General features: G+C 36.2%; 1 long non-coding RNA gene across 1 annotated transcript in view; it reads left to right on the forward strand.

Annotated features, from left to right (window-relative positions):
* Positions 1–16394: 16394 nt before the first annotated feature.
* Positions 16395–22201, forward strand: part of LOC111519070 — a 52286-nt gene continuing 46479 nt past the window's right edge. Inside the window, exon 1 of the long non-coding RNA XR_002724231.2 lies at positions 16395–16465. This is a non-coding gene — a long non-coding RNA (uncharacterized LOC111519070). The remainder of the gene's footprint in view (positions 16466–22201) is intronic.

A 22201-nucleotide genomic window follows, 5' to 3' on the forward strand; every position in this document is an offset into this window, starting at 1 on the left:
TTTTTGCTTTCGGCTGGCTTTTGGTAAATTTAACTCACTATTCAAGCACAAACAAGGACAATTAATTATTTTCCAAGCCTGCGGCTAAAAATTCAACACATCAAAGTTAATTGAAGGTAACGTTTTTTTTTTCGTTTTCGTTTTTTGTTTACTTGTTTGTTTGTTTGTTGTTTTTGTTTGATTGTTTGTTCTTCCACTTTGAGTCTTGTTGACAGACTCAGGCTCAGCCTCAGCCTCAGTTTCGTCCTCAGCCTTAGAGCCCTTCTTCGTGCCGCCTCTTCAATTTCTGCTCTCCTTTTCTCTGTAGTGATAATTGTGTCACACACGTGAAGCACACATGAAAAATTGCAAAGTTATGTATACGCAGTGTAGGCCCAGACAGAAGTGAGATGAAGACAAATGATGCTGCGAGACAGAATGCTGCCATGCGGATACTTCTCTTCTCAATGCCTCCACATTTCTCTTCCACCTTCTTCTTTACAATGCACTTAGCATATTTTCAGTAATTTTCCAAAAAAAAACCAAAAAAGTTTTCCTTAAAATATTCACACACACAAATTCGTTTGCCAGTTTTGATTTCACTAGTTAGAAATCGAAAAATCTTAATTGGCAGAGGTTTTGTGGGATATAGACTTAGTGATACACTTCTCTCTAGTTATGTATTTTTGATTTTCAAGTATTTGAGGTAAGTTTGTGGAGTGTTTGGTCACATAGATTCACAAGAATTTATTTGAAATGTATTATACCTTGAAAAAAAAAGGAGGAGATAAATATGTATGTACCTCTTTAAGTTAAACTACGTTTAGGAGAAATCAACTTATCTAATACTATGTTGATTTAAATAGGTTACATTCATAATAAATTCAGTAAGTGAAAATTGGGTAAAAGAGTTTATCTGAAAATGATTTACAATAAGAAATGTAAACTTCTAAATGCATTTTTTTATCACTTAATTACTATTTGTGGGCTAAAGTACTTAACTAAAGAAATCTAATGAGTTAAAAACAAATTTCAGTTGCAGTTTTCAAAGAATGACCTTTTTCTGTTTGCAATTTTTTTATTTCACAAAAAAGAAGTTATCTCAAATACAGATTTTCGTAGTCTTATCATATCTTTAAAACTTGCTAATTATAGATCCATATAAGATAGAGTATGGAAAATGGCAAGAGCAGACTACTATAACATAAAGCTGCCATAGAAGCATTACTACTTCAACGAGAAATATCTTACAGTATAGAAAATTCTTATTTTTTTAAGCACATTTTCTTTAGTTTCCTTTGTGTTGTCTCAGCTGCAGTCAGCTTCTAACGAATAATAAAATATTTGAAAAAACAAAATATTGTTACATATTTATGAACTGAAATTGGAGGAATAAAATATTTTAAAATGCCTCGAGTTCTTAGCAAAAAAATTATTCTAATTGATTATATCTCATAGGATTACCGTCCTTATAGAAATATGAGTTATATCTATTTAGTTAAAGAAATGTCTTGTAAGGCGTAAGAAAAAGCTAAGGTTATAGCTTAGACAAAGATGTAAATGGGTCCAGATTTAAGCTCAAACCATGATTTACAAAATAATAAATCTATTTGTTCATTAAAAATTATTTAAAAGCCAAAGATTTGTATCTTTAGCCGCTTGTTTAGCTTCGTAAACTTGACAAACTCTTTTCTATAAGTTTTTATCAAGTTTATCACTATTTGAAAAAGGCAAAAAGTTGTTCACCTAAAATTTCTTTAAGTGTTTTACTCAACTGACTGACCTTATTCGTTTAGTCATTCTTGGGGCTTCCACCCTCCTTGCCCTTTGTAAGCTCGTGTACTTAGTGTCGCCTTAATCAAAAAGTCTGCGTATATCATCATATATTTGAATGTGTGAAATATGTGTTGCAAAAAAACCAAAAACTTAAAGTCAGTCGGAAAATTTTGAAATATTAGTGCATCATTTTTCATAGGTGGTAAAAAGTAGCTGAAAGTAAACAGCAGACGCACCAGACGAGCTCTAGTGGTTCAATAATTTAAGCTAGCAGCAGTCACTTGTTAACAATTAAAGTCAAGAGTTGTAACCTCCAGGCGAAGGAGCAATAGCAGCAACAGCAGCAACAGAAGAAGAACGTACAATAAATAAAATATGCAAAGCGAGAAAGGAAATAAGAAATAAGAAACTATGGAGTCGGCAGACTGCTTCTGCTGCTGCTTTTCGCTTCTCCGCTTGTGTGTATTATGAGCGATGATGATGATGGCGCTGCTGTTGCCACTGCCACTGCCACTGGAAAAGTGCTGCAACTATGCCTTGTTCCTTCTTAGTTCTGGTGTTGCTTGTGTTGCCACCGTTGACAGCGCCAAAGTTGAATTGTTTATTTGACTTTTAGTTGTTTTCTTGCCTCCGAACCGATGCGATGCGATGCGACTCCAGCTTCAAGTTTCTGCCCCTGGGTTCAAAGAGTTGTTGCTAGAGAGCGAAGGGAACTTTTGTCGTAGTTGCCTGCAAGTTTTTTTGCGCCCTCCATTCCATCACAGGCTCAAGTAAACAAGAGTTAAGTACACAATATGCAAAAAATATAAAGGGCGGGTGGGATTGGAAAGGGGGAGAAGCTACTTCTAGTCCTAGCCCTTTAGGACATGGCCGCAATGCCAATGCAAACTGTTGCTGCTGCGGGCCATAAATAAGGACAAACGAGACTGCCGAATTTTGATTAGGCAAAAGACAGGCAGGCAAGCAGCCTGGCAGGCAAAAGTGTATGAAATTTAACAAAAATTTTTAAGAAACACTTAAAGTTTGCAAAACAAGCAAAAGGGAAAGAGTGACTGGGACAAATAAGGGATATATGTTGCTAGCATATCAAGCTGCTGCCAAAGATGCAAATGAGTTCATGTCTATCACAAAACCCTATTCATATATTGCCTTTGCCTTTGCCTTTGCCGTTGCCCTTTGCGTTGAGTTTGGCTGCTTCCACACTAATTGATTTGCATATAAGGAACAAATTTTTTTTAATTACCAAAACCCACAACACACACACACGTATGTGTAAGGAGTGTAAGTGGGTGTGTGTGTCTATGTGAGTGGGTGACTGTGAATGGCACTTGAAACTTTAGACAGTGGCATATTTTCATTGCATAAATCTGGGCAACAAACACACACACACTTACACAGAGACACACAACATGGCAATGATAGCAAACAAAATGGCGACCACTAAACGCGCGCTAAATGCGGTTTAGCTATGGAAACTGTATGAAATGTGGTCACCAGAGGGTAAAAGAGGGTGGGGTGGGGATGTGGAAATGGAAAGAATATGAGAGGTTGGTTCCTGGGGCTTTCGGTTAGACAGGTGCTGCCACGTGTTTAGTTAGCTGCGCAGGTGGTCAATGTGGGTTAGCTTCAACTAACTGTAGGCAGAGTGACGGAGGGGTGAGCGGGCCAAGGCAAAAACATCCCGTGTTATTTCCGTTTTTCTGTTTCTGCCTTCCTTGTTGTTTGGTTTTTTTAACGTTTTTGTTTTTGTCCTGTTTTTTTTCCTCTCTCTCTCAGTTTAGAGCATAAGGATTTTATTGGCAATCACAAAATTTTTTGTAACCAAAGAAAACAGAGTTGCCACATTAATTTTGAAAGGGGTTACCCACTTGAACATTTTTACGAAAGTGAAGTATTCAGTTGGTAATTGCAAAACAGACTTCTCCAATCGACTTGTAATTTTAGAATTGTTTAAAAAACTTAGCTGCCATATCTTTCTATAATTTATTATTTGAAAACTGCATAGCCGTGTTGGCAGATCGATTTGTTAAGCTTCTGAGTTAAGGACTCAACTGAATTTCAAATGAATTTCATGTTTCGGTTTAGGAAATAATAATCACAAAGCTTGAAGATCTATTCATAAGGTAAATAGTTTTAAAAACAAGATTTACCAGATTTATTCACTAGTCGAAAATCAACAATTTCTTACTTAAAATTTGCAACCAAGAGTTGCCAGATCATTTTATGCCAGATCATTCATGTTCCCATATCTGTTCTTAAACAAATTTAACTATCAATATAGCTTTTTCAGGTACAAACATAAAGCCGAAATTGATTTTTATCTCACCTTGAATCTTTTTTTCTTACCTTTTAAAATATTCATTCCTTATTTTAACTCCCTTAAAGAAGGACAAAATGAAGAACTCTTTAGGGTATAAGTTATTTCGATTAAAGAGCCCCTAGTTTTTTCCCAATCGGGTTTTTTTACAGTTTGGTTTGCTTTTTTTGTTGGGTTTTTTTCTGCGTGGCCACGCAGCATATGAAAACACATGTAGAAGGACGGAAGTGTGTGCATTGGTTGTTGTTTTTATCGCAGTGTGGGTGGTAGTGTAGATGACTGTAGGGGGTAGGCTACCAGCTTCCCCCTCAAGCCTCTCAAACCCAGATCTGCGGCAAACCGTGCAAACAACGGTTTAAGATGATTAAGTGCTTTGGTAGCCGCAGTTGTGTGGGCACAAGTAGAAGGCTCTCAGCCTTTTTAGCCACGTCGACTCGATGCGATGCGATGCGATGGGTTGCGATGCGATGCCGTTGCAAAAGTTTCATTTTCAAAAACGTACACAGAAACTGCCTACACACAACTACACAAACACACTTAAATACACACACACACACACATATATGCAAAGGACGTCTGCGCCAAAAATGCTGCAACGAAAATTTTACATTTTTAGGTTTTCTTTTTTTTTCTACCTCCTCTTTTTGGTTTTTTGTTTTTGTTTGTTGAAATTTAATTTCCATATGTTTTGTGCTGTGGCAGCTGCTGCTGATGTTGCCGTTTTCTAAAGAACAACTACAACAATAACAATTCTTTAGTTTAACCCCCCATTCCATCCCCCATTCATTGCCCCCCTTTTACCGATGACAAAATTTTTGCTGACTTTTCTCATTCTTGTTGCGCTGCTGATTTGTTTATATTTGCATTGAATCTCTTTCTCTGGCTCTCTTTTTCGCTCAAGAGTGTGTGTCAAGTTTTTGAGGTTTGCCTGTTAACCCATTTGAGATGTCCTGACATTGATGTACATACACCAAAACACACACACACACACCAATAGATGGATAGAGAGAGAGGAGGTAGCTTTTACTCCCCCATTTACTCGCTGTGTGCTGAAAAGATTAAGTATACGTCAAGTTGCACCCCGCTTTACGTTTTTCAATTAGCTTCCTCTGTCCTTCTGAAGGCCCCTTCTTTCTCTCTCGTTCTCTCTCTCTCTCTCTCTGCCAGCCCTAACCATCTCTGGGTTAGGGAAGTTTTGTGCGTGTTTTGTTAGATTCAAGTTGAAGTTGCGTTTGACAGGTGTTGTTGCTATTGCTGTTGGGCAACCACAAAGCGCTGTCATTAAGCGCTGCCTGCCTGTTAGAATCATCGAGTCAAGGAGTCTAGGAGTCGACGAGTCGAAGTCTCAGCCAAGTCAACACCGAGAGTCAGGGCCAACCATTCCATTTCATTCCATACCATTCACTCAGACAAACACACACACACACAGTTCATTTAATTTGGCAGCTTAAAAGTTTTCACTCTGCCACCTTAAATGAATTGAACTTGCAAACCGACTGAAAAGTGAAGAGTTTGTGTTTGATTTAAACTTTTCTTTTATTTTTTCGTTTTCGTATTAGAAGTAAAGGAAATGAAATCAATTAGTTGGCATCACAAAAGTCTTACAACTAAATTTATGGCAATTCTTAAGAGGATTTTCGACAAACTAATCCACAAATTTAAAGTGCTAACTTTGACTTGAATATATTGAGAGGTAAAGGCAAAGGTGTTGGTTGAATGGTAGAAGATTTCAAAAAGTTTTGGCAGTGTAAGATTAGTGTAATCTTCGCACATTTTAATTTACTTTAAATGGAACAAATTTTTCCAAGTATTTTTAGTCAATTAAAAGCTGCTTGGTTACTGTAGTTTTCAGTTATGAGGTGTAATTCTTTAAGTCCCAGTTGTTTATATCTTCCAAGGACTAAAAAAAACTTGGCTTACGAATTGGAATTTGTTTTTTTGGGATTATGCTAAGAATTGAAGAGTTATCTCATGGTTTGTCTTTGCTATTCTTTAAATTTTTGTTAAAATATCAATGAAAACCAATGGGAAGCAATATATAAAATTGATTTTTTAAACATTTGTAAGTCAATCTTAAGGTAGAAAGCCCATTGGTGTATTTCAAATTGCGAAATGAATGAGAATTGCCCCTTAAAGTATGCATAAAGCAGTTAAAAATCCACTTTTTTAAGAACTAATAAAAAGCTTGTAGTTAAATAACGATACTTTTAGCAAACATTGGCTTAAATTAGCTAAAAGATGTTTAAAAAGTTTTTTATGGTTAATAAAAATGAAATTTAAGACTGCCTAGTGCATACTTTAAGGGGCCAATTTACCCCATTTCTCAAAACTTAATAAGGGCAATATATTTCTTAAGGAAAAATCTTTTTACAATTTTCAGTGCAGATATAGAAAAAATCTTTGAGTTTTTTTGACCATTTGATTTTATTTTTACTACATTTTAGCTTTTTGTTTGCCCTTAGAATTAAGTTTTAATCGATTCTTGTGTGAAATTGTTACACAAAACTACAAAAATTTGCCCAACTAGGGTAGCTTTTATCTCTTTTAAGAACCCCAATCATTAGATAAAAGTTAATTTTAGCCAATTTGATATGTTTTAACACCACAAGTGCTCCTAATTGACTATGCAACATTGCAACGCTTTGTATAAACTCAAGTGACTGCTGCAATAACCACTCGAATCCTTTTGCATTCATTGAGTTTCATACTCAATCACAGACCATTTGTAATATCCTCTAAATATGTTTGAATTTTAGATTTTTAGAGGGTCGGTTTATCCACTCTTGTGTGTCATTTTGACAGAACATTTCAACGTTGAGTTGAGGCGAATTGAGTCTCGGGGTCCCTACGACATCATCATCATTGACATAATCATCATCATCATCATCATTCTGCACTATGTTGTCCCAGAGAGACTGACAATGACTATGCAAATGCGGCTATTAATGCTATCCAGACCCCTCCCAACCACCTCTCTTTCTCCCTCGAGTCCCCCTGCTGATGGCCAAGTGCGTTTTGCATATCTAGCGCGCAATTAGCTTAATTTGTGCCCTTATGTCCCTCCCTGATTTCCCAAACCAAGGCCAATTCAAAACAGAGTTTCCATTTGATCAACGTTAATCCATTTCAATATGGCCAACAAAGATTTTTTCTTTGCCCGCTTTATATCTATGTATAAAATTTTCATATTTATTTAGATGCATTTGAATATTTTACACATTTATAGTAAAGGGTTATTTTTTTTGTGTTATTCTTGTTGTTGCTGTTTGTGTCCTGTTTACTGTCGGACCGGGCTTTTAGTTTTTAAACATCCTGATAGCCAGTAGAATGAGATATTGTCAAGGGATCTCTCGGCTGATTAGCATCTATTTTAATGTTTAATTAAAGCTCTGGTGGCTTTTAGTTTGCACATTAAATATTATACATACATATTTTTTGGTATGCTGGTCAGACGTCGTGTTTTTTTTGTATTCGTTTTCATTTTTTTGTTGTTGTTATTTTATTGCCATTTTATATGGCAAATGCAAATTTTCAATAATTTATTTTTCTGGCCCGAGCCTAATTGCTGCCAACTTCTTGTTAAAAACTGGTTGCCTAGTGGCAACACAATTTTTGGCAGCATCATTTCTGGTTTAATTACAAGCAATTTTTGGCAAAAAAAACGAAAAAAAAAACACTCACACAAAAAAACAACAACAAATTGTGCGAATATTTCTATACACAAACAACAATAAAAAGAATGTCCATAAAATAAGTAACAACAAAAAAATTTTGAACGTAAAATCCAAACAGCAACAAAAAAAAAAAAAAATTTGCCTGTGGCTTAGACAGGGTTGATGGCTTCGATGGACCAAGGGGGGAACAGGCCTAGGCGGAGGGGCAGCAAAAGTTGAAGGTGGTTGTCCACCCCCGATAAACACACACACACATACACAAAAGCCATCTAAAACCGGAACTCAATTTAGCGACAAAATGCCTAAAATGCAGTTTGATACAACGCCAATGTCAGGACACATTGAATTACAGTAAACCATAACGAAAAAGGATCGAAAAAGGTTTTGATATGGACTAACACTGATATTGGAATTGTAACTAAAGACTTTTCAGACAGTTTTCTAATACCAGGATACTCCAATTATGGAGCAAAACCTTGCGAGCCAAAGGACCATCCACAAGCTAAAGAGAAGGCAATATCTTACAATAATACGCTAAATTGCTGACTGATTTGTATAACTAAATAAATATAAAACATGTAACCAATAAAAATATAGATTTATGTAAATAAGATTAAAAATTCACTATTAGTAATAACTGTTTGGCGTATTACATTATGTTAAGGTAAAAGCTTTGTTAAGATGATTTGTGAATCGATTCTTGCTAAAATACAAAAATACATAGAAAAAAAAAAAGATACGCTAACAAAAGTCATAAACATGATATGCCTAAATTATTACTAAAGGATTGTGTAAAACAAAAATTATGCAAAAGGTTTCAAGATTAACTAAACTTTTGAAAATGATTTTAACCCAATTGCTTAACAATGAAAACTTCGTAAAATACTTTTGAAGGAGGTTTTGAATTCCTTTGGAAAGGTTTTTGAACTCTTCGCGTCAGGCTAACTAAAGGGCTTAACTTCTAGATTTTCATTAATACCTGTGTCTTAAATTTTTTAATGGATAGATCAGTGCATAGTTTATTAATTAGCCTACCTACACCTTAAACCTCCAACATTGAGATTCTCTTGATAGATGCTCTATTGCTTGTAAAGAAGTTGGTCACTTAGAGAAATCTGTATAAACTATGATTTTTATCCTTATATTAAGAGATTTAACACTCGACTTTCATCTTTTAAACCTCCAACATTGAGATTCTCTTGATAGATGCTCTATTGCTTGTAAAGAAGTTGGTCACTTAGAGAAATCTGTATAAACTATGATTTTTATCCTTATATTAAGAGATTTAACACTCGACTTTGCTTGAGACACAAAAACCATTATAAACATCTGACATTGTTAACTTTTTTAAATTAAAGCTAGAGTTCTAAAAGCTTCAAAAGGCAATCATTTATTTTATTTATCTGTTAGGTTGTAATTGTAGAAGCTTCCAAAGGCAATCATTTATTTTATTTATTTATTTAATATATAAATGGATTGGTAAATACCGAAAAGAAGTTGTCTTAAAGGTTTGCTAGCAACTAATGCTGTGATTTTAAGGCATTATAAAAATTTAGCTAATTTCAATACTTGAGCTCTTTTGATAAGACAAATTTCATAAATTGATCCAAAAATTGCGTCTCATAGCCTTTCTAGGGCTAGGTTAAGTTTTCGTTTAGTATAAAGTCTCTATAACAAATGTCTTAGCTAATGCCGGTAAAATAAATTGGTGTCCTATGAGAATATCTGGGGAAAGCTTTGAATTTATAAGGCCCAAGAAACTCTAAATAGCCCCCATAAATTTCCTTGCTTGGCCATGCAGTCTTTAGCTGTTTTTTCATTTTGTTAAATGTCTTCTTAACTTATTAAATTATTACAAAGTTGAGACACATTATGTGTTCAGATATTATATTTACAGGTAATTTAAATACAATTATCGTTATTTATCGTTTAAGTGGCAAAAGAAAAATAAATTTATTAAATTAGCATTTACCAAGAGATTTTATTTGATGAACCTCAAAATTAGACAAGGACTTATGGTTGATAGTTTTAACTTCTTTAAAGGAGTTGCCATTAAAGGGATCTACAATGTCTTTGAAGGTATTAACAGCTGTAGAAACGTTTATAAGTTTTATCGTATATCCTTTAAATAATTCCACATTTTCTACATGTGACCTTCCCCCTTTTTCTCCTTGCCCATTAAGTTTTGTTTGGTCATTTTAGCCACTGTGACCTGTATCAGCTAGATATTGCAATCCCATATTTGTTGGTCATATCGAAAATTTTGCGAATTTTGCATATGAAAATTGTGCGCGGCGGTTAATAGGCGACATGCAAATGTGTGTGTGTGTGTGTGTGTGTCCATTGGGTGTGGGTGTGAGAGATTATATATGTATATCTGCATCTATCTATATGTATATATTTATACAGATATTTACTTGTTTTGTGTTTAATGGTTTTGCCCTTCTATACATATTATTTTTGCGATTTTCTGAACAAATTTAATAATAATTTCATAGGCAGCCAAAAAACCAAGAGGGTGAAGTGGTTGAGGGTTAGTGTGGCTTTTTGGCTTGGCAAACTACAAATTGGTTTGTAATTTAATTGTGGACACACAGGAAGTAGCAACAACAACAACAAAAACAGAAATCGTGGGCAAAAATGTTATTCTTTGAAACCGAAAAATTCTCAAATCAAATTAAAGGCCACTCAACTTAATCAGGCGTCAGCTTGAGCAGGCATCTAGCTAATTAAATATTTGCATGTACACACACACACACGTAAATACACAGCCAATGACACACACACACACACTCACAGAACGAGAAAGAGAAACTCATATACACCACTCGAAGAAGGAATCTCGAATTATCCTGCACTCAAGATTGTGCCTCTCCTCTGCCTAATAATCATAATGAAAAGCCAGATGCTGACTATAAAATCCTCCAAAAGAAGGCATAATGATGAGTAAAGCGTTGCGCCGTGAGTCAAGCCAAAGGAAGTAGAGGGTGTTTGGGAGGGTGGGGATGGATTCTCTTGAAGGACCTGCTCATAAACCAGGCAAAAAGAAAAAGAGATGCCACTTTATGGTCAGTTGGGATTGTTCCAGGCAAAGGCAGGACACAGCGCAGAGAGCCAAAGGCAGCTGCTGGTTAAGCGCTAAACAAGATAAATCTAATAATGTGCCAAGGAGCAGGAGCAGGAGCAGGAGTAGTCCTGCTGCTGACTGTCGTGTTTTTTCTTTTTTTCGGGAGGGCCATTCGTTTTTTTCCGTTATTTCAATTGCTAGCTATGAACTGCTGGGCGCCGTATACATAAGCGTCGTTAGATACTGTCAGCTGGCCGTCATTCTCTCTCTCTCTTTCCCTCTCTCTCACTCAATCTCTTCTCACTTTGTAACTGACCTGCCCTAAAAACGGTAAAAGGAATTCTCTCTTAAGTCCTGAATTTTGTAAACTCTCTTTGGTTCGGCGCTTGGTGAAACAACCCTAAAACGAAGTTGACTACGAAACGGATGCACTGCAAAATGCCGGCTAAATTGAAGCTTTCCGTTTACTTCCGCTGTTGGCGTTGGCGTCGCTGTCGCAGCAACTGTCCTCTGCCTTGACTGCCCATCCATCCACAGAGTTGTATCTATTGTTGTAATCGCAGTGTAATTGCAAACTTAACTTAACTTGGGCATAAATTTTTATTTCAAGTATTAATTAAATTATAAATAATTTTATTCTACAATAATTTTTGCCTTCTCAATATATGCTGGGAATACATACATACATATACATATATATTTCTGCTAAGGGGCAGAGACAGCAGAGTACGAGACAGAGACTGAGAGCCGAAGGGCTATGAGTTGCTGTTGGCGTCGCTGCTGCAGACTTGTTGATGAGCAAAATGCGACGACGACGACGACATCAAGTGCGCATCTAACGGCGAAATAAAAGAGAGAGAGAGAAAGAGAGAACGGAATGGAAACGCAACGTAAAGTAACCAAAACGAAACGAGACGCGAGACGAAACGACGATGCGACGATGGCGCCTCGTTTATAAAGTTTACTATGCCAATGCACTCGTCTGTCTGGCACGCCTCTTAGCCAGTCGTCGCCGCCGCCGAACACCCGCCCAACTGCTTGTCCACCCCAATATCGAAGCGACAGAACTAACTGCAGCAAATGCAGCGCCGACGCAGCTCTCTCGCTGGGACTCTCTCACATTTGCTCTCTCTCTCTTTCTCACTAGCTCTTGCTCTTTTTCTTCGGGGGACTCTTTCTCTTTTGCTCTCATTGATTGGTGTTTTGGGGGGCCACCTTCACCTTCACCACTGAACCAGCTGTTCGGCTTTTACTGCAGTCTACTGCTGCTGCTTCGATGCTGCTGCTGCTGCTGCTGTTGCTGCTGCTGCTACTGCTACTGCTTGCTTTGGAGTTATGCCGCTGCCGTTGCTGTCCAATGCACACAGCAGTTCTCGTTGGGCAAGTCCCCATGAAGTTGGCATTCAGTTGAAACGGAACATCCGCCAGCTGCGGTTGCCCAGCGGCCAACCTTATAGGAAAAAACTAAAACTAGCCAACACCATCAACATCATCGATAGGAGCAGCAGCAGCAGCAGCAACAGCAGTAACAGTAGTTTCGGCATTTCCCAGTTATCCATCATTGGCAACATTCATCGTCATCCATAGACCAGTTGTCGCACAGACGTTCAACTGTAAGGAATGTTGCGCATACGCACTGTGTGTTTTATCCCCCTCATTCTAACTAACTATTCTAAGTGACCAAGTAGCACTCAAATCAATGTGATCACCAGTAACAGAAAACAACAACAAAAAACAAAAAAATCGAAACAAATTTACAAATCACAAACACACAAAAGAAAACAAAAAAGTGTCAAAATGCTGACTTTTCATATTTCTATATGCTAATCTCGTGAAACGTGAAACGGGCTAATCAATTCGCAGTAAAAACCCCTCACAAATGTATGTACCTAAAAATATATATATGTATATATTTATATGTATACAAAACATTTTTTACGTCGCGTCGCAAAATATACACATTTACATACATACATACATATATTGTATATTGAGAGAAGTCAAAAATATGGAAAATTGCCAACACGTTGGAAATTCCTTAAGTTATGCAATAAAATTTGCTTCATAAAATGACAGGTGAGTGCTAAAGTGAAAGAGAGACAAAGATAAGAGTGAATGTTATATTATTGTATCAAAACTGAGTTAAAGATAACAATGGGTAAAGGGGGTTAGGGCAAGGGTGCGGTAGGCAAATAACTAGTTTTAAGCCTTAAAATATCACGAGATGAAGGCGTCATAACGATCGTTAATATGTTATTGTAAAGATAAATTTCTAAGTCATTTATTATTACCTTAAAAGTGGCAAGCAAAGAAATATAAACTGTTTCTGACCTAAATCTCAAGCCATTCATTCAAAATTGGCTTAATTTTTGCAACCTTTAAATAGCTGGTCTTACTAGAATAGTTGAACCCAGCAAACACAGCATACAATTTGAAATTTTCAAATTTGGGCATTTGACCCCACTGCTTTGTAGGGTAAATCCAGGCCTGAACCTTAACATTAAAGTTTTGCAAAGCCTTTCACAAGTGATTTCTATGCCACAGACTGCTTTAATCAGCATTAATACATTGTGCAAAATTTTCACCTAATCACCGCTCTCAATGAACAGAGAAAACAAGTCAACTCATCTCATCTCAACCCATCTATCTATCATCTATGGGTTTCTAGGTTTCTTTCTAGTCATTTACTTCACTCGCTCACTACTCATTCCGAATATCTTTATGCAAATTCTGGTCAATAACACATTGAGGCCTTTTTTTTCCCCCTTTTTTTTATTTTGGCGAATCATGGCTGACAGTTTTTCACCCCAACCACTTTGGGCCCCATGATAAATGCTGTTAAATGGTCAATGAATTGGCTCTTTTCTATTGAAAACGGTTTTTACACGTGAGTCGTATCTTATCATTTTGATGGTTCGGGAATGCGTAGAGAATCGTTTCTCGGTTTCTTATCATCAATGACAACAATTTCATTTGGCGCGCATTTTCTAGTGACTAGTGATAAGTAAATTAGCCTATAATTGAGAGGGAAATACCCCAACAAAAACGAAAAAAAAAGAAAGAAACAGATAATATCTCAGATCAGCTCTACCTTGATAATGGTGGGAGGAGTAGAACTTCTAAGAGCTTTAGCCGACTCCAAAAACTTCTTTCTTGCCAGAGGCGGTTCTCACATTTGTTATGGGCTCCAAAAAAGAAAAAAAAAAAAAACGATAGCAAAAGAAAAGACAAAAAGGAGGGGGAGGGAATAAGGTAGAATCATAATAAAGAAAAGTGGCCGCAAAAGTGCTTAACGAAAGGCAGGAAAAAAAACCTAGAAAAATGGAAATAGATGAGTGCCAACTACATGCATAAGTTTGGTTAGAGGAGAAGCGGGAAGAAGGAAAGGGGTACAGGTGGCAGAAAAGAACCGAAAAAAAACATAATATATAGAAAGAAAGAAAGTTAGAGAGAGAAAGAAAAAGAATTTCTACTTATAACGAGTTTTTATTACAAACGCGCCAGGCCCAAAAAAAAAGTAAAAAAAAAAAACAGCCGAAAATGTAGTAAAAATAAGTAAAAAGTGGCCAACTGAATTCCATTTGAGGTGCGCACTAGCGGGGGTTGGGGAAGGAGCTGTTGGCAGTGTGTGGTATGGAGAGGGGGAGCGAGAGAAGGGTTGCACATAAAAAGTAACAGCATTTTTGCCTAGACAACGAACCCAAAGAGGGAAGAGGGGGCGGTGCTAGAGAGTGGGGTAAAAGATGAAGACCAAGACTGCGAAAGCATGAAGCAACATTATTCAAAAGAAAGCCAAGTTAAGGCATGCCGAGCACACACACACACACACATACAGTGAAACATACATTTAGAGCGACAGATACCAGGCGGTATAATGCAGCAGTAAGAGCATAAGAGAGACGGAAAGAGGCAGACAGAGAGAAAAGAGTAAAGTAAGTGAGTAAATGGTAAGTGGGGGATTGGGAGGGAGTTGGGAGTTTGAAGTTACAACCATACAATGCCAGATCGTTGAAATGGGGGGTTAGATGGGGGGTAGAGAGCCAAGGCATTAAACATCATCAGTGCCAGCAGAGCTCAGGCTGAGCAGAAGCAGAGCAGAGTTGCCTGTTGGCAGCGACGGCAGCAGAGGCAGCGACAGCATGCCGACATTCTTTCATTCGTACAACGACCTCGACTTTGATTTGCAGTTTTTAGCGAAGCGTAGAATTTCGTTGGCAGCATTCGAAATGAAGAGAAAACTTGTTTGTTTCCCCCCAACCCCACACACACAGCAAAAAACAGCCATCGAAGAGACAAACGGCCTCTAGACGACCTACACGCCTGAGCAATAACCTGCCCAAGAGAAAAAGAGAGAGAAACGAAGAGACAGAGAAATAGAGAGAGAGCGCCAGAGACCCAACATTGTGGAGCAGCGAGAGAGCCAGCCCCCCACTTTGACAAACGACGCCAACGCTGCGCTGCTGCTGCCGCCGACCATAGCCGAACGAATATACTCCAAAAACACGAAGATTGCAATCGTTTATCTCTAGCTTTTGCTTTGGCAAACAAAAAAAAACTTCATTCATTCGTTGAGCGCGTCTCGCCTGTGCCGGTTCTCGTCTCCAGAGCTCACTTGTTTCTAACTCAGTTATACTCACACATTCTCTCTACACACACACACACACACGCACGGAGACAGAGACACAAACAACCACAATCTCTCACAGTGCAAAATGTTAAACAAAGACAAGACAACAAAAAAAAACACAAAAAAATAAAATAAATTCCAAAAAAAAACAGTAAAAGTGCAAAAAGCAACAACGCAAAAAATAATGTGTACAAAAAATATACAAAGTGAACATTTAGTCAAAATAAAAGTAAAAACCAAAAGAAAAATTCAAGCGAGACACAACTTGTCAGTCAATTTCACACACACACACACACAGCTACAAACAGTTACACAGATACAATTACAGTTACAAAGTGCCGGCCCAGACAACGCACCCAATCCATGGAGGGAAAGGCGGCGATGGCGACGGCGGCGGCGAGTGAGTCTACAGTTATCAGAAATGCCAACGCCAGACAGCGGACACATAGGGGAACAGTCTGAGGAGGTGGACGTCTCTGGCTCTCCCTCTCTTTCTTTCTATCTCTGTGTCTGTGTATTTATATTTCATATATGCAATATATGGCAAAAAGCAAACCGGATGTTGTCTTGCACCAAGTCCGACTCAGATGAATCTCAGCCAAAGCAGCAGCAGCAGCAGCCATCTTTGACACATCTCAACTACTCATACAATGTATCTCCATCTTGCAAGATTCGCCATGTCTCAGTCTCAGTCTGTTTCTTCTTCTTCTTCTTCTTTCGGCGCTAGACACGGCGACTCTGGCCTAACTCAGAAAGATAAAACAAATCGCAAAAAAAGAGCCAATACATCTCTCTATCTCCTTCTTTTGCTCTGCGACTGGTTTCGTCCAAAAAAAAAAAATGGATTTTTATGGCTTAAATATAACAACAACAAGAAACAAATGCCAAGAAAAAAAACAATAAAAAAAAATCAAGCGTAAAAATTTTCAAAATAATTGTGAATGGAATGAGAAAACGAGAGAGAGACACACGAAAAATGTTAAAGTCAGAAATGAGCTCAAATAATGATCGAACAAGTATTCTTGGTAAGCATTAAATCAAATTCCATATAAACAAAATATAGATCAGCTTAGATCATAAGATTTTATACAAAATGGAAATAAGACATACGAGTTTGTTATTCCATTATCGCATATATGAAATACACACTTATAAAATGGGAGACATATTGGCAATCCTTGAGATATAAAATTACATTCTTGTTTATCTCAATTTTCAAATATAATGCGATATATTGACATTTTTAACAACCAATTGTTAACTGGACAAACTAGACTATATATTTAAATCATTTCTCACGACAAATAAGTTTAAATTTTCGAACATTTTGAAATGATTCAATCATATAATCAAGATTCCAAACTTTTTTGAAATATTTTCCAGATTACAATAAAACGTGTATTAAAAATCATTTAACAAGACTACATTCGTCATATATTTAATTAAACTAAATTAGTTATCAAAATGACAATTTAGAAAATTTAAATTGAATTCTTAATTTTTATTTGCTTATCAAATAAATGTCACATTTTATGACTTAATAAATTACATGACAAAGCCCAAGATTGAATGGATCTTTGAGTATTAAAATTTAAACCATATTTATAACTTAATATGTTTCTTTGAGATATTATAAATGATTTTAAAATAAGCTAAGATTTTAAATTGGTAATCAAGTTGAATTTCGAAGAGTTTCTTAAACACGAAATCCCAATATTTTCTATGTTATATCAAATTTTAAAATTTCTGAAAAAATATAAACTATTTCAAGCAAAATTTTAATTTCTGTAAGAAATGGCTTAATCAGCCATGAGATAATGTTTTCCAGTCTTAATTATATTAAACTTTAATCATCAGCTTCAAAAAGTGAATCAAATTTAAGCTTAAATTCAACCATTTATAATCCTTTTATAAACAAAAAGAACTTAATGAAAGTTCTTAAGGTGAAATTGTGTTTCTATATAAAATCAATATATTTTCTTAAATGCACCATAAAAAACATTTTATATCCCCAATCTCTGGTAATTGAAACAATTAATTCTAGTTTATTAACTCTAACTCTAACTGGGTAAGTTGCATTTTGTTCTTTCAGTTTTTTCTCTTTTCTTTTTTTTTTTAACGCAAATGTTAAACATTTTCACGACAACTAGTTTCAGTTGCATGTTCATATACATATACATCTATATGTATTTATATAGGACCCGCATGTGTGAACTATTCCCTCCCACGAGGCCTAACTGAGAAATCCTAGTACGACCATGTCCCAAAACCCCTTGCAACTACCCCCCAATGATGGTAAAGAGCGTGCTAATGAAACATTTAATTAAAGCATTAAAAGCGTCGAAAACTGACGTCGATGGGAGCAATAATTAAACTGTATGTAAAGCGTTATTCGGTGTTCGTTGTCAAGCACCTGAATGACACTAACGAGTTAGCGAAAAAAAAAAACAAAACTGACGACCCACCCCCCAACCCCGGCTCCTCTTCTACGCCATCCCCATCTTTCTCCTCCTGGCCTTAGGAGTGGGGAGAAAAAAACTCCCAACTGCTGCCATGGCTAATGCCGTCGACAATTGTAGTAAAAGTTTATCGCCCGCATTAAAAAACCATGGATTAAAATTCTACTTCAAATAAAAAGCCGAACCATACGAGTCCACGAAATGGAGAGTAAGGCGGTAGGAGGGGGATTATAAAATTTCCCATTTCCTTCTTCTTTCTTTCTCTTTCTTTTTTTTTTGCTCGCCCACATTTTCTTTCATTTCCTTCGTTCTTTTTGGCATTTTTTTTTTGCGTTTTTGTTCGTTTTTCGTTTGTTTTTTTCGTTTGTAATAAAGATAAGAGTTTTAGCTACCGCTACCTGCATTGCCTATGGCCTTATTACATCCCACACCACCCAGTGACACCCACTTACTCCCCTCCCCCTCTGCCAGAGCCTCTTTTCCTTCAGTTTGCTAACAAATGTTGTCCACTAATTGCAGGCGCCAAAACATTTTCGGGTGTAAAAATTAAGCGATGTAAATTTTTCTTTCTATTCGTTTTTTTTCCGGATTGCAGTTGGTAGAGTAGGCGTGGCATGAACAAAAAAAAAAAAACTCAGTCAGACAGTGTAAGAGAGAAAAGGAGAGAGGGAGAGATAGAGAGAGAGAGAGAGACAGACATGCAGACAATTTCATATAAAATGCATGAGCATGAAACCAATTCAATAGCCAAAAAACGAGGAGAAGGGCCCAAAAAGAAGGTGGTTGTTAGGTTGAAGAGAGGGAAGGTGATGGATGTTAACTGCCTGTCGAGTAACTGCCTTGTACTTGTCCTAGTTGTTCGGCAGGGAACTCTGAAGCGAAGATAAAACCAAATTACATACAAGGACAGAAAATGACAGCAGAGAGCGAGAGAGAGTGACAGAGAGAGAGTGACAGAGAAAGAGTGTGAAGAGATGTGGAGGAGACTTTTAGATACGAGAATTTGAAACAGACAAAATTTGCAAAAAAAAGGAAATTTAAAAAAAAGAAGCAGACACATAGTGAAAGACAAGAAAGGAGAAGTAAGAGAAGGATAAGGGAGATCACCGAATCAAGAATCAAATAGAAGCGACAAAGTTTTTGAATTAATTTATTGATACAACGATAAGGAAAGGAGACAGGAGAAGGAGGAGGTAACAGAAGTTCTAGGTTAGTGTAGGAGATAAACGTTTTATAGCAGGGCCATCATCAATGATGACCATCATCTTCATCATCATCATCATCGTCGTCGTCATGATGATGGAGACAGAATAGGAGTGAGTAGGAGGGGCTAGAACAGTCTCGATTTAATCAAATGTATTGCACAAAAAGTTCGCCAAAGTTGAAAAGAAATGAAAAAAGCAAGAACATAAAATGATTTGTAATGTGATGAGATACAGATACACATAGCAAGATAATAGTCCATGGAGTTTGTGTGTGTGTGCTTGTGTCTGTGTGTGTGGTGGGTCAGTGTTGTGTGAGTCATTTTCGGTGCATAGTCTGGCTCATATTGCTCATACGCAACGTTGTCGTCAGCTGTCATACAATACAGAAGAAACCCAAAAACAAAATAAATTCTGTATTTACTTAGGCAAAACGAACAATTTTTTTCTTTCTTATTTTTGTCTTGGTTTTTGTTTTTTGTGCTTTCGTATTGTATCTGATTAAAAGCGTATAAAAAGAAGCCGAAATAAAGAACAAAGACAAACAACTGTGGAAAGCTGCCGAGAAGTGAAAAGTAAAGCACAAGTATTTAAGCAAGCGACTTTAAGTTACCCTGTAAGAAAATTAACTTACAATGAAAGTAATTAGAGGGCTAGTTTTGGTTTTAACAAGTTAGTATTGGTAGAAAGGGAGAAATGGTAGTCAGCAAGAGTTAACAGCTTTGGCAACAAAGGTTTCATTATTACAATAGATTTTCATTTTTACAATAGATAATTGATGAAACAAATGCAATTTTTAGGCCAATATTGTCCACTTTGTTTGTTATATTAGGCACTTGTGCGCCCCTAGCGTTCATTAGTTGCTTAAAGCTTGCATTTTTGCCTTTCCGATGCAAACTAGACCAAGTTTCATAGGCAAAAAATATCAACTTTTACATATTGACATAATTTCACTTCCAGTTTACATAAAGTTTTGCTTATTTTAAGTGGTGGGCGTAGCAAATCCTTTTCTAAAATAGATATAGAAAAAAATATATCCTTTTCCATGCAATGTTTATGTCTAGGCTTAGTTAAATTAGAGTATACCCTGTTTACCTTTTGGTTTATAGGGTGCCCCCTTCTCCAAAAAAAAAAGCCAAACAAAAAATATTCAACATGCGCCGCACCTACACAAATATATATACATATAGATGAGCTTGAGGTTCTTCTTTCACCTTCTTCCCCTCACTGTTACCCTCTATTGCCCTTCTCCGGCACTCTCTTATTTTTTGACTAAACAAAATTATGCACATAAAAAGCATCTTTAACAACACCTAGCACCGCTCCCGGTCCCGGTCTGGCATCTAACCACCTATACATATATATATATATATATATAGACTTGTCCACCTACTACTCCCCCTCCCTCACTCCTACAACACACCGTCTCCCATTCTTCTTGTGACTGTCATGATACTTGTTCAATAACCGATAACATTTCGCTTCGTTTGTTTCGTTTCACTCTGTTCTTCTTTTCTTTTTGGTGTTTTTTTTTATTTTGCTGACTTTGACTTTTGTATTTATATTCGTAGTTTGCTGATACGTTGCTTCAAAACAACAAGAGCAATACAAAAAAAAAGAGACTCAACAACAACAATAACAACATGAAATAAATGCAAATTTTATTTCGCCATTTTTTTGTGTATTTCATTCTTTACATTTTGCTTCTATTTGTTTAACAAAAAAAGAAGGCAAAAAACAGTAGAAAAATGCGCTGCTTTACTCGATTTATTTATTGTGCCATTCATAGTTTCATTTTTCCAACTACTCCGCCCCCCTGCACCTCTTCCCACTCTCTCTCTATGTGTGTGTGCGCGCTTGTGTGTGTGTGTAATGGCTGCTACATATATTTATGGCTAACAAAATCCTTCGTCCCCGATGCCACGGCTGCAATTTATTGCCCTGACCAGAATTCAAATTCCGTTGCCTTTTGGGCTTACATATATAGCATATATATATATAAAAATCGTATAATATATATTTTTTTGGAACAATTTGTATGATTTTTTTTCTTTTAGCTACCAATTTAGTTAGTTTTTTTTTTACTTTTTTGAAGTTTTTCAATAACAAAATCCATGCATAGATATAAAGTTTTTGTTTTGTTTCTTCTATTCCACAATTTATTATTTGTTGTTGCAAAAATATTTGACTAACGAGCTAGCATTTCGTATGAATGATTGAAAAATATGTATACAAATATTTGATATTTTTAAATTGTTCATCAACTTTATTTACTACAGTACTTAAACGTTTTTTCCAAAAATCAATTGCTTAGAAATAATTTGTTGGACTTTATTTGGGTTGCCTTTTTATTCAAAAATAACTATAGATATATAAAGTCACGCCTATTTAAATTTCAAATTTTATTACTTGTCATATTATTACTTACAAGTAATTGACCCTAATCGACTTTATGTATAGCAAAAATAAAAGAGAGGGGAATTTTAGACCAATATTTTCATATTTCATAGCAATATTTCAGTTTATTCTGCTTAAACATAATTTATTCTTTCGAAAGCAGTCGTCGGTAGATGAGTTGTCTAAGTGGCCCTGACATTTAGTAACTGAACAACGAGGATCCGGGTTCGAATCCCAGGCTAGTGTATGGATGTAGTTTTCGTCTAATTTTAAGCCGAAGGCCGTAGTTTGCCAGTGCTTGTAAAATATAGTTAGGTTTATAGTTTACAACTATATCCTATACTTTAATAATAATAATAATAATATTCTTTCGAAAACAGGATTTCAAGGAAACTATCAGAATAGAACTTCTTGTTAGATAAGGTTTACTTGGTAACCAAGAAAAAAGGGATGTCCAAATTATATACAAAAATATTGGAGAATACCTATGTATATCCGTTTAACATTTGACAGAGACCTAAATTAGGGAATTTTTTCACTATATACTCAAATATTTATTATAAAAATTAGTAAATTTAGTCCTTTTAAAGTTTTCTTCAACTAAACCTAATCTAGCACTATCTATAAAAATAATCTCCTACAATAACTTATAACTCCTTTAAAAAAATTGACTTGAAATAACAATGGTAAGAATTTCTAGTGT

Source organism: Drosophila willistoni (assembly GCF_018902025.1).
Source record: "Drosophila willistoni isolate 14030-0811.24 chromosome 2L unlocalized genomic scaffold, UCI_dwil_1.1 Seg72.1, whole genome shotgun sequence".
NCBI classification, from domain to species: domain Eukaryota; kingdom Metazoa; phylum Arthropoda; class Insecta; order Diptera; family Drosophilidae; genus Drosophila; species Drosophila willistoni.